At 42.4% G+C, this 13,046-nt stretch overlaps 1 protein-coding gene across 3 annotated transcripts in view; it reads right to left on the minus strand.

Annotated features, from left to right (window-relative positions):
• fynb (FYN proto-oncogene, Src family tyrosine kinase b) overlaps positions 1-11,704 on the minus strand; it is a 108,691-nt gene extending 96,987 nt beyond the window's left edge. For all 3 annotated transcript variants that reach the window (XM_083934090.1, XM_083934088.1, XM_083934091.1), the window contains exon 1: positions 11,569-11,704. The gene's annotated coding sequence lies outside the window, so the exon portion shown is untranslated. The remainder of the gene's footprint in view (positions 1-11,568) is intronic.
• Between the last annotated feature and the right edge of the window lie 1,342 nt (positions 11,705-13,046).

Consider the following 13,046-nt stretch of genomic DNA (forward strand, 5'->3'; position numbering starts at 1 on the left):
CAGCTCTCTTTTCGTCACAACGGTGCGGTAGAGCGACTGCAACACCGCCCCTGCTGCTCCGATTCTCCGGCCAAACTCATGCTCCATCGTCCCCTCACTCGTGAACATGATCCCGAGGTACTTGGGGTAAGACTCATATCTTGATATATCAAAATAAAGTCCTTCTTCCATATTGTTCAGTAGGGATGGGTAATATGGAAGGAGGCGATAGAAGAAGGAAGATATATATTGTCAGTGGGATATAAAAATGTTACAAAAAAAGTTGTTTCTATCATGATGTCAAACTGCGTTACGGCAGTATTTACGCCATTTGGACGACACTTTACGTTCTGATTCTTGCACATTATGAGTAATTCAATAAAACGAGAAAATACTGAGTACTTTTCATTTGTCAAGTATTTAATTCACACGAGAGAACACTGAAGTTGACTTTACCACGTGGTTATTTCATATGGATTGTTTATATATTGAAAAACCAGAAAACATGCTAAATCGTGATATTGTTATCAACATATGGAATAAATCATCTATATCAGGATATGAGAGTTTGGCCATATGGGTCTAAAAACAATTAATTGTCTGGGGACAACTGCTAATACTTCAGGATTCATGGTGACGCCAGTGGATATTTGGACTGACACTTCCTCTTCCTAGCAGCAGTTATTATTTAAGGTCCGATAAGCAACTTGAGATCCCAGAATGGAGTTGGAGTTGAGAGACGGCGTTTCTACAAACAGATATCTGCATATGAATGCAGAGAAATAATAACAAAATGATAATGAAAAGATAAATCCTGATCAGACAATAGCCGATGGGTTCAGTGATTGCATGACAGCCAAAGTGTTTTGCCTCTTTGCTCTCCACACACACTGTTTACCTACATGCAACCAAAGCATGCTCAAACGTGATTGGTCAATACTTCTCCACTTCCACTACCAAAATCTTGCCAACCGATTCTACACTCATACGCAGATTTGTTATAGTAGAAAGATAAAGATTAGGCCAGCCCTAACTTATACACAAGAGGGTTAGGGTTAGACCACGTCTTAGACAGCATAATGCACGATTCAGCTCTCTTCTCTCTCTCTCTCTGCTGCTTCTCGAACCACCACATGATGCCTGAGATCTCGGGCTGGCTGCTCACACACCACATATGGAGGAAACCTGTTATAGGAACCTACCATTGCCATACCACTGCTTCAGCAGCTGTAGAAACTTTTGGGCTGGGTGGTGGCTGGCAGAATTAAAAGATTTTTTGCTCGATTAATTCAGCAGTAGGGTTTTAAATATAGACCGAGGCACTCCAGTGCACTATTGAACTTCTGAATAAAGGCTAAATGGACTCGAGCTAAATGGAATTGGAGGAAGATTAAAAATGGTAAATGTTGAGCAGGATATGAGAGAAAAGCCCCGCGTGCTGGTGCTCTCATGCCTCGCCTGTGCTCCAGATGTCAATGAGCAAACTGTGATTCTCTCTCAGAGGAAATGAAGCCACACTTGATGAACAGTAACTGACTTTACACATTTGGAGCCATCGCACGCAGAAGCAAACACAAAGAGGAGCTGCTGCAGGTGGAAGTGGCTGGCTGATAAGGGATCGGCTTGATAGGCTCGGTGTTGCTCCTGCTCCTTGAAGCAAGACAAACAACTCCTGCTAATTGAATTCCTTTGAAGAAACACTCCTAAGACGGACATTTCCATGGTCCCTGTTTTGACAAGCTTTCATGCAAGTGTATCGCTTTCACACATCATTTCCTCCCTTGATATTGTTGCAACAGTGACCCATAGGCATACGCCTGGCTTGCAAACATTCCTATTTTTTAATAAAGCTGATGGATGGTGTAAAAAGCTAAAGACGCCTCGTGAAACCTCCGGGTTTTTAATTAGCAGAGTGAAAATAAAACTAGCAGTTGGTAGTTGGAGATGCTGGAGGGATGCAGGCGTTCAGAGATGATCATATGATCTGTAGCTCTGCTCTGTCAGGGTACAGCCCCACAGCTTCTCTCATAGCCCGCATTCATCCTTGGTTCAACATTTACTCATCTGTAACAATAAGTCCATTTAAGCCTACGAGTACGTCATGACTCAGTGAGACACATTTCACCCTGCCGCTGTCGAATGCCTGACACAAAGGACGAAACTGTTGTGATGTCTTTCTGACCTCTGAGATTCTGGCGTGACGCTTAGCGAAGAGGAGCAGCTGACTGTGACGTATGAGCAGGAGCCAGCTGACACACCGCAAGCTCCATGTAATGTCATCAAGTACTGGACTGGACTCTCCCCCAACTTTGACTAATGAGAAGGGGTGGTTTATCATTCATGTGAAAACACTGGGTTTGTTTTCATAAGCAGCAGACTGTTTTAACTGAAATATGAAAACATTTTTCCACTACTGACAGTGACAAAAACGTAATTCTGTCCTTTTACTATCAACTGTAGATAGTGTTAACCTGACTTTCGCCAGATGATTTTCATTCCACCTTGCTTCCATCTTGACTTCGACTAGCTCCACTCAACCATCTGGGATCGCTCCATAGGAAATTGATTTCAGGTGGTCGAGCCAATCAGGACCACCGGAGTTATTTTTTTACAGATGTGACGTAGCAGAGAAGCGACTGTTGGGATTCAGACAACAATGTTGGCTCACGTCGAGGAAGCAGGCGTCAACATGGATGCTGCCGTTTCATCCGTGTTGTCCAATTTAGAGAATCTTTCTTCTTTAGAAAGAACACCAGAGAACGGCTCTGAAGGCTTTTGTTGGTGGAAACCATGTCTGCTGTTTTGTTTGGCTTTTCCCTGCGTCGCTCTCATCAGTGTCACAGGTTGTCCCAGCCTCCTGAAACCACTTCCCAGTCGAGAGATCCCAGATGGATGAGGGAAGCAAGGGGGAACCAAATTCATCTGGCGAGAGTCAGGTTAGATTTGTGTTGTCATGATACCAACATTATGACTTTGGGACGATACTTGCCTAAAATATCTCAATACCGATACTGAAACGACACCACAGCTGAAAACTAAACTAAAATGATCAAGTAAAGTAATGGAATAAAATATTAGATGACAGAATGTGGAACTTTTATTTATTTTGTATTCATGTTTATTAATTAAAAGACTTGAACTTAAAAGGTCAAAATAAAAAGATGAAAACAAACAGTGTGTTACTATACAATATAAATTGAAGTGATTGTCTATATTAAAGTGGGCGATTAGTGGCAGCTTTAATTTTTGTAACATTTGGGCGGCCCCCCCAGATTAATTGTTGTTACCCCCTGTGCCCCACCAGAAAATTCTCTGGACCCGCCCCTGTACAGCAGGGCTCGAGACTGTGACCAAATGGGGTTATACTTTTTCCGTAGTACCGTATGCTACACCAGGGCTAAGCCAAGTACTCTGCAAAGACACCTCAGTACCACCACAGCTCTCTGCTAAAATACCCGCTGTAAAGAAAATACTGACATTTTAGTGTTAAAGTTTAGTCTCGTCTCATCTCGTTCTCATGGACTCAATATCGTGTATCGTCTCGTCACAACCCTTATTCTGAATGTATGTACTGTCATAACAGTGATGGTGCTGTCAGTTTTCCTTGCATCTTCAAAAGAGCACAATAAAAAATGTGACACTGAATTTGAAACAGCACATTGTAATATCTGCATCTATTATTGATTTACCGTGTGTGCCCCTGAAATTTCTGGTTGCGCCCCTTAAATTTTCAGTTAGGGGCCACAGTGCTCCTAGTGAAAAAAGTTAGTCTGGAGCCCTGAACAGTAGTGACTACAGTACAACACAAATTACCCCGACTTGGTGTTCTCCAATCACACCGTTTTCTATTAATATAAATGATCAGATATAATAAATTGACAAAAATGTACGTTATGATTATGTTACCAGCACTGATTGACTTAAAATAGATAATTTATAAGTGGTGTTGTTGATGGCCATACCTGTGAACACCAGCTCATGTTCTGGTAAAGTTCATGTCTACAGCTCATGTTCTGGGGAAGTTAATGTCTCCAGCTCATGTTCTGGTAAAGTTAACGTCTCCAGCTCATGTTCTGGTAAAGTTCATGTCTCCAGCTCATGTTCTGGAAAAGTTAGTGTCTCCAGCTCATGTTCTGGTAAAGTTAACGTCTCCAGCTCATGTTCTGGTAAAGTTCATGTCTCCAGCTCATGTTCTGGTAAAGTTAACATCTCCAGCTCATTTTCTGGTAAAGTTAATGTGTCCAGTTCATGTTCTGGTAAAGTTAATGTCTCCAGCTCATGTTCTGGTAAAGTTCATGTCTCCAGCTCATGTTCTGGTAAAGTTCATGTCTCCAGCTCATGTTCTGGTAAAGTTAATGTCTCCAGCTCATGTTCTGATAAATTTAATGTCACCAGCTCATGTTCTGGTAAAGTTCATGTCTCCAGCTCATGTTCTGGTAGAGTTAATGTCTCCAGCTCATGTTCTGGTAAAGTTAATGTCTCCAGCTCATGTTTTTGTAAAGTTAATGTCACCAGCTCATGTTCAGGTAAAGTTAACGTCACCAGCTCATGTTCTGGTAAAGTTAATGTCACCAGCTCATGTTCTGGTAAAGTTCATGTCTCCAGCTCATGTTCTGGTAAAGTTAATGTCACCAGCTCATGTTCTGGTAAAGTTAATGTCTCCAGCTCATGTTCTGGTAAAGTTATTGTCTCCAGCTCATGTTTTGGTAAAGTTAATGTCTCCAGTTCATGTTCTGGTAAAGTTAATGTCACCAGCTCATGTTCTGGTAAAGTTAATGTCTCCAGCTCATGTTCTGGTAAAGTTAATGTCACCAGCTCATGTTCTGGTAAAGTTAATGTCTCCAGCTCATGTTCTGGTAAAGTTATTGTCTCCAGCTCATGTTTTGGTAAAGTTAATGTCTCCAGTTCATGTTCTGGTAAAGTTAATGTCACCAGCTCATGTTCTGGTAAAGTTAATGTCTCCAGCTCATGTTCTGGTAAAGTTAGTGTCTCCAGCTCATGTTCTGGTAAAGTTAATGTCTCCAGCTCATGTTGTGGTAAAGTTAATGTCTCCAGTTCATGTTCTGGTAAAGTTCATGTCTCAAGCTCATGTTCTGGTAAAGTTAATGTCTCCAGCTCATGTTGTGGTAAAGTTAATGTCTCCAGCTCATGTTCTGGTAGAGTTAATGTCTCCAGCTCATGTTCTGGTAAAGTTCATGTCTCCAGCTCATGTTCTGGGAAAGTTAATGGCCCTCATTTATAAATCTTGCGTGAAAACGGGCGCAGATCTGAGCGCAGAATTGGTCCTATGACAGGACCCGAGTGTGATTTATGAAACATTCGTATTGGACCAATCTCAGCGTACGAATGAGCGGGCCTTGATAAATGTGGGGGCTGAATTCGATCGTCATTAACATGTTACGCCCTTAAATATTCCTGGTTCGGAGGCCTCGCCCACTGAGGTCAAACATGGAGAGAAGAAACACTGGTAAGAAAAGAAACTTTTCCGAAACAGAAATCGGCATCCTCACATCCGAGATGGAGCAAAATAAAGATGTGCTTTTTGGCAGTCTTAAGAGTGGAATAAAAGGGGCCCATCAAAACGCTGTATGGAAAAGAAGAACGGAGGCAGTCAACCCGAAGCAGCGCTCCACTGTGACCCGTGTGCGTGTGTGCACACTGCTGAACCTGCACTCCTGCTCTGTAGCGGGGTTTGTCAGCGGGGTTATTAGGTATTCCTTTAGAGGATAACCTTTGTAACCTAGAAGAACCATACCAAAATGTTAATCATCTGATACCTTGTTTGATTTAATGCAATTTATCGAGGGTAGCCACTTACCGAGGAGATGACTTTGGCTCTGCAGTGCGCTTTCCTTTTCATTCATTCATCTTCAACCGTTTGTCCCTGTCGGGGTCGCGGGGGGCTGTAGCCGAGCTGTTTTGAAATATAAAAGAATCGTGTGTGTGTGTGTGTGTGTGTGTGTGTCCCCCGGCCGCCACGTTTAAAAGCGATAGCTTGGCATCACAAATCACGTACATTTATCGAGTGGTAGTTTTTGCGATTGATGAATGCGTAATCATTCATGGCTGGTGCCTTCAGACGCACATAAGTACAATCAATTGCTCCAACCACAATTTATATTTTTTTTTAGTCATTTTAAGAATCCGTTCTTATCTGTTCTTAATATGTGACTGCTTATGCTTAATGACAGCTGAGGTTTGTTCATTATTTTCAGCCAGATTTTGCTGTGCTGCACCGCAAATCCACAGGCTCAAATTTGCGTACACAATCTCAGACCTGACGTGAGATTTGATTGTAGCTCCCGCTCACGTCCAAATTGATAAATGCCGAAGTTTGCCAGGAAATGGTCGTACGCACGTTTTTCTGCCGTACGTTCGTTTGATAAATGAGGGCCAATGTCTCCAGCTCATGTTCTGGTAAAGTTCATGTCTCCAGTGTGAACTGTGGAGTTCCACAGTGTGAACCACATTAGACAGTTAAACAGTTGGGTTTACCCCTGACTGCCTCCTCCAACTCTGATGCTGAAAAACGTTTGGCGGATATTTATGTTAGCTAATATTTCCATATTTCACTCTGTGCGCCTGCTTTTTTAACAAGCCTATGTCTAGCAGGAGCACTCATGTCACTTTCAGTCATCACCATGAAACCATGCCCACTCTGGCTGCAGGCAGTAGAGATGGGGTTTTCAGCTCTTAAGGAATCAACTTTTTTTCCAGTGAGTATTGTTCACTCTGTAAATTGTGAATAAATCAGAGTGTGGTCTTGACCTACTCTATATGTAAAGTGTCTTGAGATAACTTTTGTTATGATTTGGCACTATAAATAAAATTAATTTGAATTGAATTGAAATACTTAAAGAGGTAATTTACCCATTTTTGATCCAGGTATGTATCATAGCAATTTGGGAGTTGTGTTCAGATGAACTGTTTGAGAGGTCTTCAGAAGTCTAGTTTTCTCTCAGAACACCTGAATTACAATATGATGAAAGAGTGTTATGGATTTTTGCCCCGAAAACCCCCAAGATAAACGTCCCTCCCAGCTTTAAGTAACAGAGATTAGACGTTACGTAAACTCGCAAAATGTTGAGGCTTAGAGCTTCACCATGGCTGCTGCCAGTCCAAATGTTCAAGATGGCTCCTTTCACAGCTACACCAAAGGGATGGATCAGGGCCACATTGACTGAGTCTGAGCACATCCAGGTTGAGACAAAACCTTGGCTTGGACCCCTGAGGGGAAAACGGATGAAATTTAGAAGAAAAAAAAAAATCCAGTTTCACATTTTTTTTGCTAAAGAAGTGAGATGGGAAAAATATTTTGTAAAAATAGATTTATGGATGTTGTGAATCGAGTTAGAATATAAGAAAATAAGAATTGCATTTTTACAACTTGCAATGAGTTTAATGCCATCTGTTGTATCCTGATGGAGTCTGTATCACTTTCCCTGGCACAATGTATCTTTGGGTTTCAAGTAAACACCTGTGAACAAAATAACTACAAAAAATTTGACTGCTTTACAGCATACGTCCCCCTTCCCATAAATTGGGATGCCAGAGCCCAGCTGTGAAGGGTAGCGTGTGTATGCCTGTCTGCTGGCTGCTACAGCGTGTGTAGACTGTGTATCCTGTGTTGATGTCATGGCTGAAAATGAAACTAAACCGAAGAAAGCAAACGTTTTGTTGGAGGAAACCAAGAAAAGAAAAAGGGATAGTGACAGAATCCGAGGCCGGATGAGGATTAATATTGGCCCAGCGTTAACTCGCTGGCATGAGCTAAAGGAGGAAGATGGATTCACCACCGATGGACACTTGGCTCTCATGCTGTTGGACTAATAGTAATTATATTGATAACTTTAGAATATTGGTGACATATGGCCATTACCATACAAACATTGATTTCCTGTCCTACGCGCTCTCAGTGACACAGGCTGGCAGCGGTACAGAGGAAGTTATTACGTAGCTCATTTAGGGATTGCTCAGTAGGCTATGGAAGCCAGTCTCTGTGTGTGTGTGTGTTTGTGTTTGGGTGCAGGTGAAGAGAGACGGAGGATGAACTCAGAGAAGACAGCTGGAGCTGCTGATGGTCGGAGCAGAGAAGAAATTAGCAGTTAAGTTGTTACGTTTTAGTAAATGTTTCAGATTTCCTGAAGCTGCTTTGTATCTGTAAACAGTGCCTCTGCTAACAGAATGGTATTCATCATGTCTACGGAGAATATGAATAACCTGAGTTCTCTGTGCTCCTGTAAACACCATATCCTGAATATGATCATAAGCCTCATTAACTGGATATTCATGTCCATGTAAACACACTCATTTGATGACTGGAACGGTGAGCTTCCATGGGGGCAGCATGAAGCAGAAGGTGGTGTTTTCCTGTGCAAAGATTGCAGTACATGTTGGTTTGATGTGGTCAGGATGTGACTGTTAACGAGTGTGTACATGGAAGAGACATCACTTAATAAAAGGTGTGATTAAATTATACTCAGGCTTTGGTTTTTATTCAGGCAAGAGAACATGAGCTGTACTGAAACCTTAGTGTGCTTTAAAGAATGAAGACTGAGCTGAATCATTTCAAATGCTTCCTGTAGCTTTAAAAACATTGGGAGCAATATCCGCCGTGTTACTTTGTCCTGTTTTCTTACTTTTATTCCAAACTACGACCAACACCAGTCTCCCTTCCCTGCAGAACTGTGAGTTTCAGAACGTTTAGGCTGAATGTCATTGTGCTGTCTATCATCGTGTGTCAGAGTCTGTACAGGGGAGAGGTCAGAGCCCCTGCCCCTCAAAAGGTCTCTGTACGGCCCTGCACCACACATTGCTACCTGCTCTGTGGGGAACACTGTTATTCATTAAAATGTATTTTAATAATCAATTTAATTTATAATTGGGACTAAATTAAAGAGAGCAGTTGGTGCACAACTACTACTGCGTGAGCTTTCCTGTGTTCTTGGGTCCTCACTTCCTCACTGTTCGGTACCCTGCCTCATCAGGTGTCTCCTGCCAGCACATCAGTGATGGGGCGAAGTGTGTATAGGAACACAGAGCTTTAGCAGCGTTTCACACAGTGGAAGAGGATGAGGAGCTGTTAAAAGCTGTCTGACTGGGCCTACATGAAAACACAAGGGACTTTCATCAGTGATACCGAGCATGCCTCATTCTTTTGTACAGTGAAGGAGCAGCCCTTAACTCATAACTCATCCTGACAAGAGCATTTGATTCTGCAAAAAACCGAGAGTCAGACAGACTGGGATATCTACCAAACTGCAAAAGATCAGATATTTCTAATTTTCCAATGTGGTTGTATTAATGCTGACTTCATATGATTAGAATCGGAAAAATACAGATCATCAGCCCTTGAGAATGTGATCTGTACTCACTTTGTATACTACAGCTTCTACAAAAACAAATCATACTTCATAAAACCCCTGTTTCCTGTGCTTGGTATCCAAGACGATAACTTATCCTGGCAACATGGGGGACAGATACATCTTTACAGCCTTAAAACATATTGTGCTACCATACTCAGCACCTGCGGCACCTGAACTCAGCAGGCCAGAACATCATGTGGTTGTAAAACAGGCAGCAACGCCTTCTTGCTGAGAAGTCCTCCCTCAGTTTAAAGATAATGCTCGTGTTGTTGTTTTTTTCCATGTTTCGGCCGTTGCATCCTGATTTATTAAAGTGTCAAAAGCCACTGCCGCTGAGTGGGGAGGGGCAGTTATAACCCATGGAGCACAGACTTGTAAGCCGATCATATTCGGGAAACCCTGGGTTTACATGCACGAATACTTGGGGTACTGAAGGAGTTCTCTAGGTCTTTTACCGGGGTATGAGAACTCCGATTCTACTCGGAGTACGGTGTTTACATGGTGTTTGAGAAACCGGAGTATGCCCTTAACCAGAATATAATCAGGTTTTTAAACTGCATGTAAACTCACTGACTGTTGTGGTGATCTAACCATGGATTTAACCAGACTGATCATAGGCTTCTACTCAAAGGGCCAGTAAATTGTGTGGGAACATCAGAGCTGCTCTGCCGGTTACACGGTCAAAATCCATACCATAGAGCAAATTCCTACTGTCCCACCGTTTATACCGTTCATACCGTCTATACCGTACACTCCTACTTGAGAGCTGTCTGTTGCATGCTGTAAATGAAGTTTAATTAAGACACACTTAACAGGAGAAATGCAGATGGAAGAGAGAAACTGTTGGGCCGATAAAAAGAATCCATGACACTTATATTGCAGACACAATGCATGGAACAAATGGATGTGGTTTTGACTTGGCCAGGTCATGGAATGAAACGTGGCACGCCTGACATTGTTTTAAAAGGCGATAAGAGGTGACGAGAGCAATTAACCCCAATTACCAAAGGAAAGGAGGGAGAAACTTCCCTTGCATGAAGACGAAGAGGGTCATCACCATAGGAAGCCATTCATATATTCTCAGCACAGTGCAATATGCAAGTGTTAGATAACATGTCATCCTCCAGAAATCACACCCACACATCTAAAACCCATAGAGAATCTCTGGAAATTCCTTGGTGACAAAGTAATGTGTAAGAAACCCACTCCAGTTAGTGAACTGTGGAAGAGACCGATGGACGCAGATCAGAGCAGAGCAGTGTGAGAAACTAGTGATGTCCTGTGGGCGCAGATGTGCTGAAGTCATTCAAAGCTGTGGCCTCTACACTTCCTGTTCATTTTTGAATCCTAGAGAAGAATACATTGTTGAAATCTTCTCTTCTGACACAATCAACACTGTTCTCTCATTTCTAGCACTGCTTTTTTTTTTCTTTACAAAATAAAGGTTTTGTTGAAGTGCCTTGGTTATTTAACAAAAAACTTGCTAGTATAGCAGTGGTTCTGCTATTATGAAAAATAAAAAATATCAGTATTTCAGATTAAATCAAAGATGAATCATTTGCTCTTTAATTCCGATCTCCGGTGTATGCAACAGCTGGGGTAGATAGTGTTAAAGTGACACAAACACACTCCACCTGCATTGCACGCCTTCTTATGTGAAGGAATGCAACATGGTCCTGAGCACTGTGCTTTCCCTACTACATACTGAAGAGCCTAAATGCACACTGGATGAGAGAGCCACTGTCAATCATGTGAGGCTGCGTCCTTCATCTGACTCCACTGAGCATCATGAGATGCTGCTGCTGCTGATGATGATCACCATCATGGTAAACAACCCAGCAGAGGTCGACAACCAATGCGCCTGGATGCTGGGAGGGCTCTCAGCCTCCTGAGTAGTCCTTCTGCTGTGCCATTGACCGTGGATAACCTACTTGTCTCACGTTAATTAGCTTCGGCTGCTGCCTCTTCACCCCAGTTCCAGGCTGGATGCGAGGTGGTGTGTGAGCTATATTTTACTGAATACACGCCGGGTATCGCATTAGAAACAACCGAAAGCCTTTCCCCGGAGAGGAGGTGGAGAAATGTGTAACGTCAGCTAGCTATCAGACTATACGTTAAAGAAATGTCAACAACAATAACACCCGGGAAATCAAAGTTAGTCGTTCCGCTTCAGAGGTACGAGCTCGCTGAATGATGTGTTAAAATGGAAAGCAGTGTATCTTACCGGGTCAACGCGTCTAACAACCCGCAGCTCTGTAGTCCATATCCGCTGTGATGAACCGCTGTGACAGGGGTGGAGAGTGGTGCTGCGGTGGCCCTGCCGTCGCCCTGCCGTCGCCCTGCCTGCTGCTCGCCGTAGCCGCTGCGTGTGATGGCGTTAGCTCTGCAGGGCCACAATGCAACTACTGCTGCTTTCACGAGCTGTCGGAAATATTAGAATGAGGCAGATTAAACAGCCTTCGCGAACTAACTAAACGTGGCAGGGCACACCGAAGATTTATCTGAGGAGTATGACAAAGACAGTTCATTTTGTTCTTCTTAGCCGAGCTTTCGAATGTGATATTTAAATTACTGAGGACACGTTTTGACAAGGTTAACTCTATAGTGTGCTTATGTCTCCGAACGGGAGCCCATATTGTTGGTATTCCCTGTGACATGATTAGTCATATTTAAATATCTATTTTGATATGTGTTGTAGAAAACAAACAGCTGTCGCTGTTAGGAATAAACTTTGTTACTTTTGTTTTTGTTGTAATCTGTTGCTTTTATTTCACACTCCTCAGAATGCAGAGTTTTTCAAAAGCAAGTGAAGAGCGCATAACGGGCCCGGTCCTATGACTGACAGGACACTCGTCCAATCAGAGTATAGTGAAGGGTAGTAGGTGGGTTGGACAGGGATGGAAGGTGTAAGTGTGTATAAACTAACAGATTTATTTAATTACAGCGTCGAGTTAACATGTTTATACATGTATAACAATGAAACTAACAGACTAGACTCAGCTGTCCGAGGGTTAATAACATAAAATATCAAATACAATAGAAATAGGCTATATTAACATGAAGGCTGCCTTATTCAGTTTTGTTGTGATACTTTTATAGTTACATTTCTGAAAAGTTTAAATTTAGTTTTTGCAATAGTTGGCAGATGACCTGCTGTTTTTCTCTTTCACTTCTAATGAAGGGATAAACTGCTGCATGAGCTGCAGTGTATGACATTGTTCCGCCATCTTCTGTCCACACACAGAACAGCACTTCAATACCAGACAGCAGCAAGCGGCCTCAGGACACTGCTGAAAACTCATGTACACATATAAACGCATGTCTGTGCGTGTGTGTGTGTGTGTGTGTGTGTGTGTGTGTGTGTGTGTGTGTGTGTGTGTGTGTGTGTGTGTGTGTGTGTGTGTATTACACTTGGCTTGACACCTGGCATCCTGTCTTGGCGTAGGCTACATGCAACTGATTAAGTGGCATGTAGATTAGATCAGATTAGACTCGGTCAAGTCTTCCTTTTTAATTTATCCCGGATTTCTAATTTCTGTTTATTTGCAAAAGTCCCCTGTTTGTCCTACACAAGTCTGGGTTTCAGTGTTGTACTGACATATCTTGGTCTAACTGCTATTTCACGAGAAGTTCTTAGGATAGAACACACAAATAACAAAAATATTAACTATATTTATACTGTATACTGCTGCCTTTTCAAGC

Source organism: Echiichthys vipera (genome assembly GCF_963691815.1).
Source record: "Echiichthys vipera genome assembly, chromosome: 19".
NCBI classification, from domain to species: domain Eukaryota; kingdom Metazoa; phylum Chordata; class Actinopteri; order Perciformes; family Trachinidae; genus Echiichthys; species Echiichthys vipera.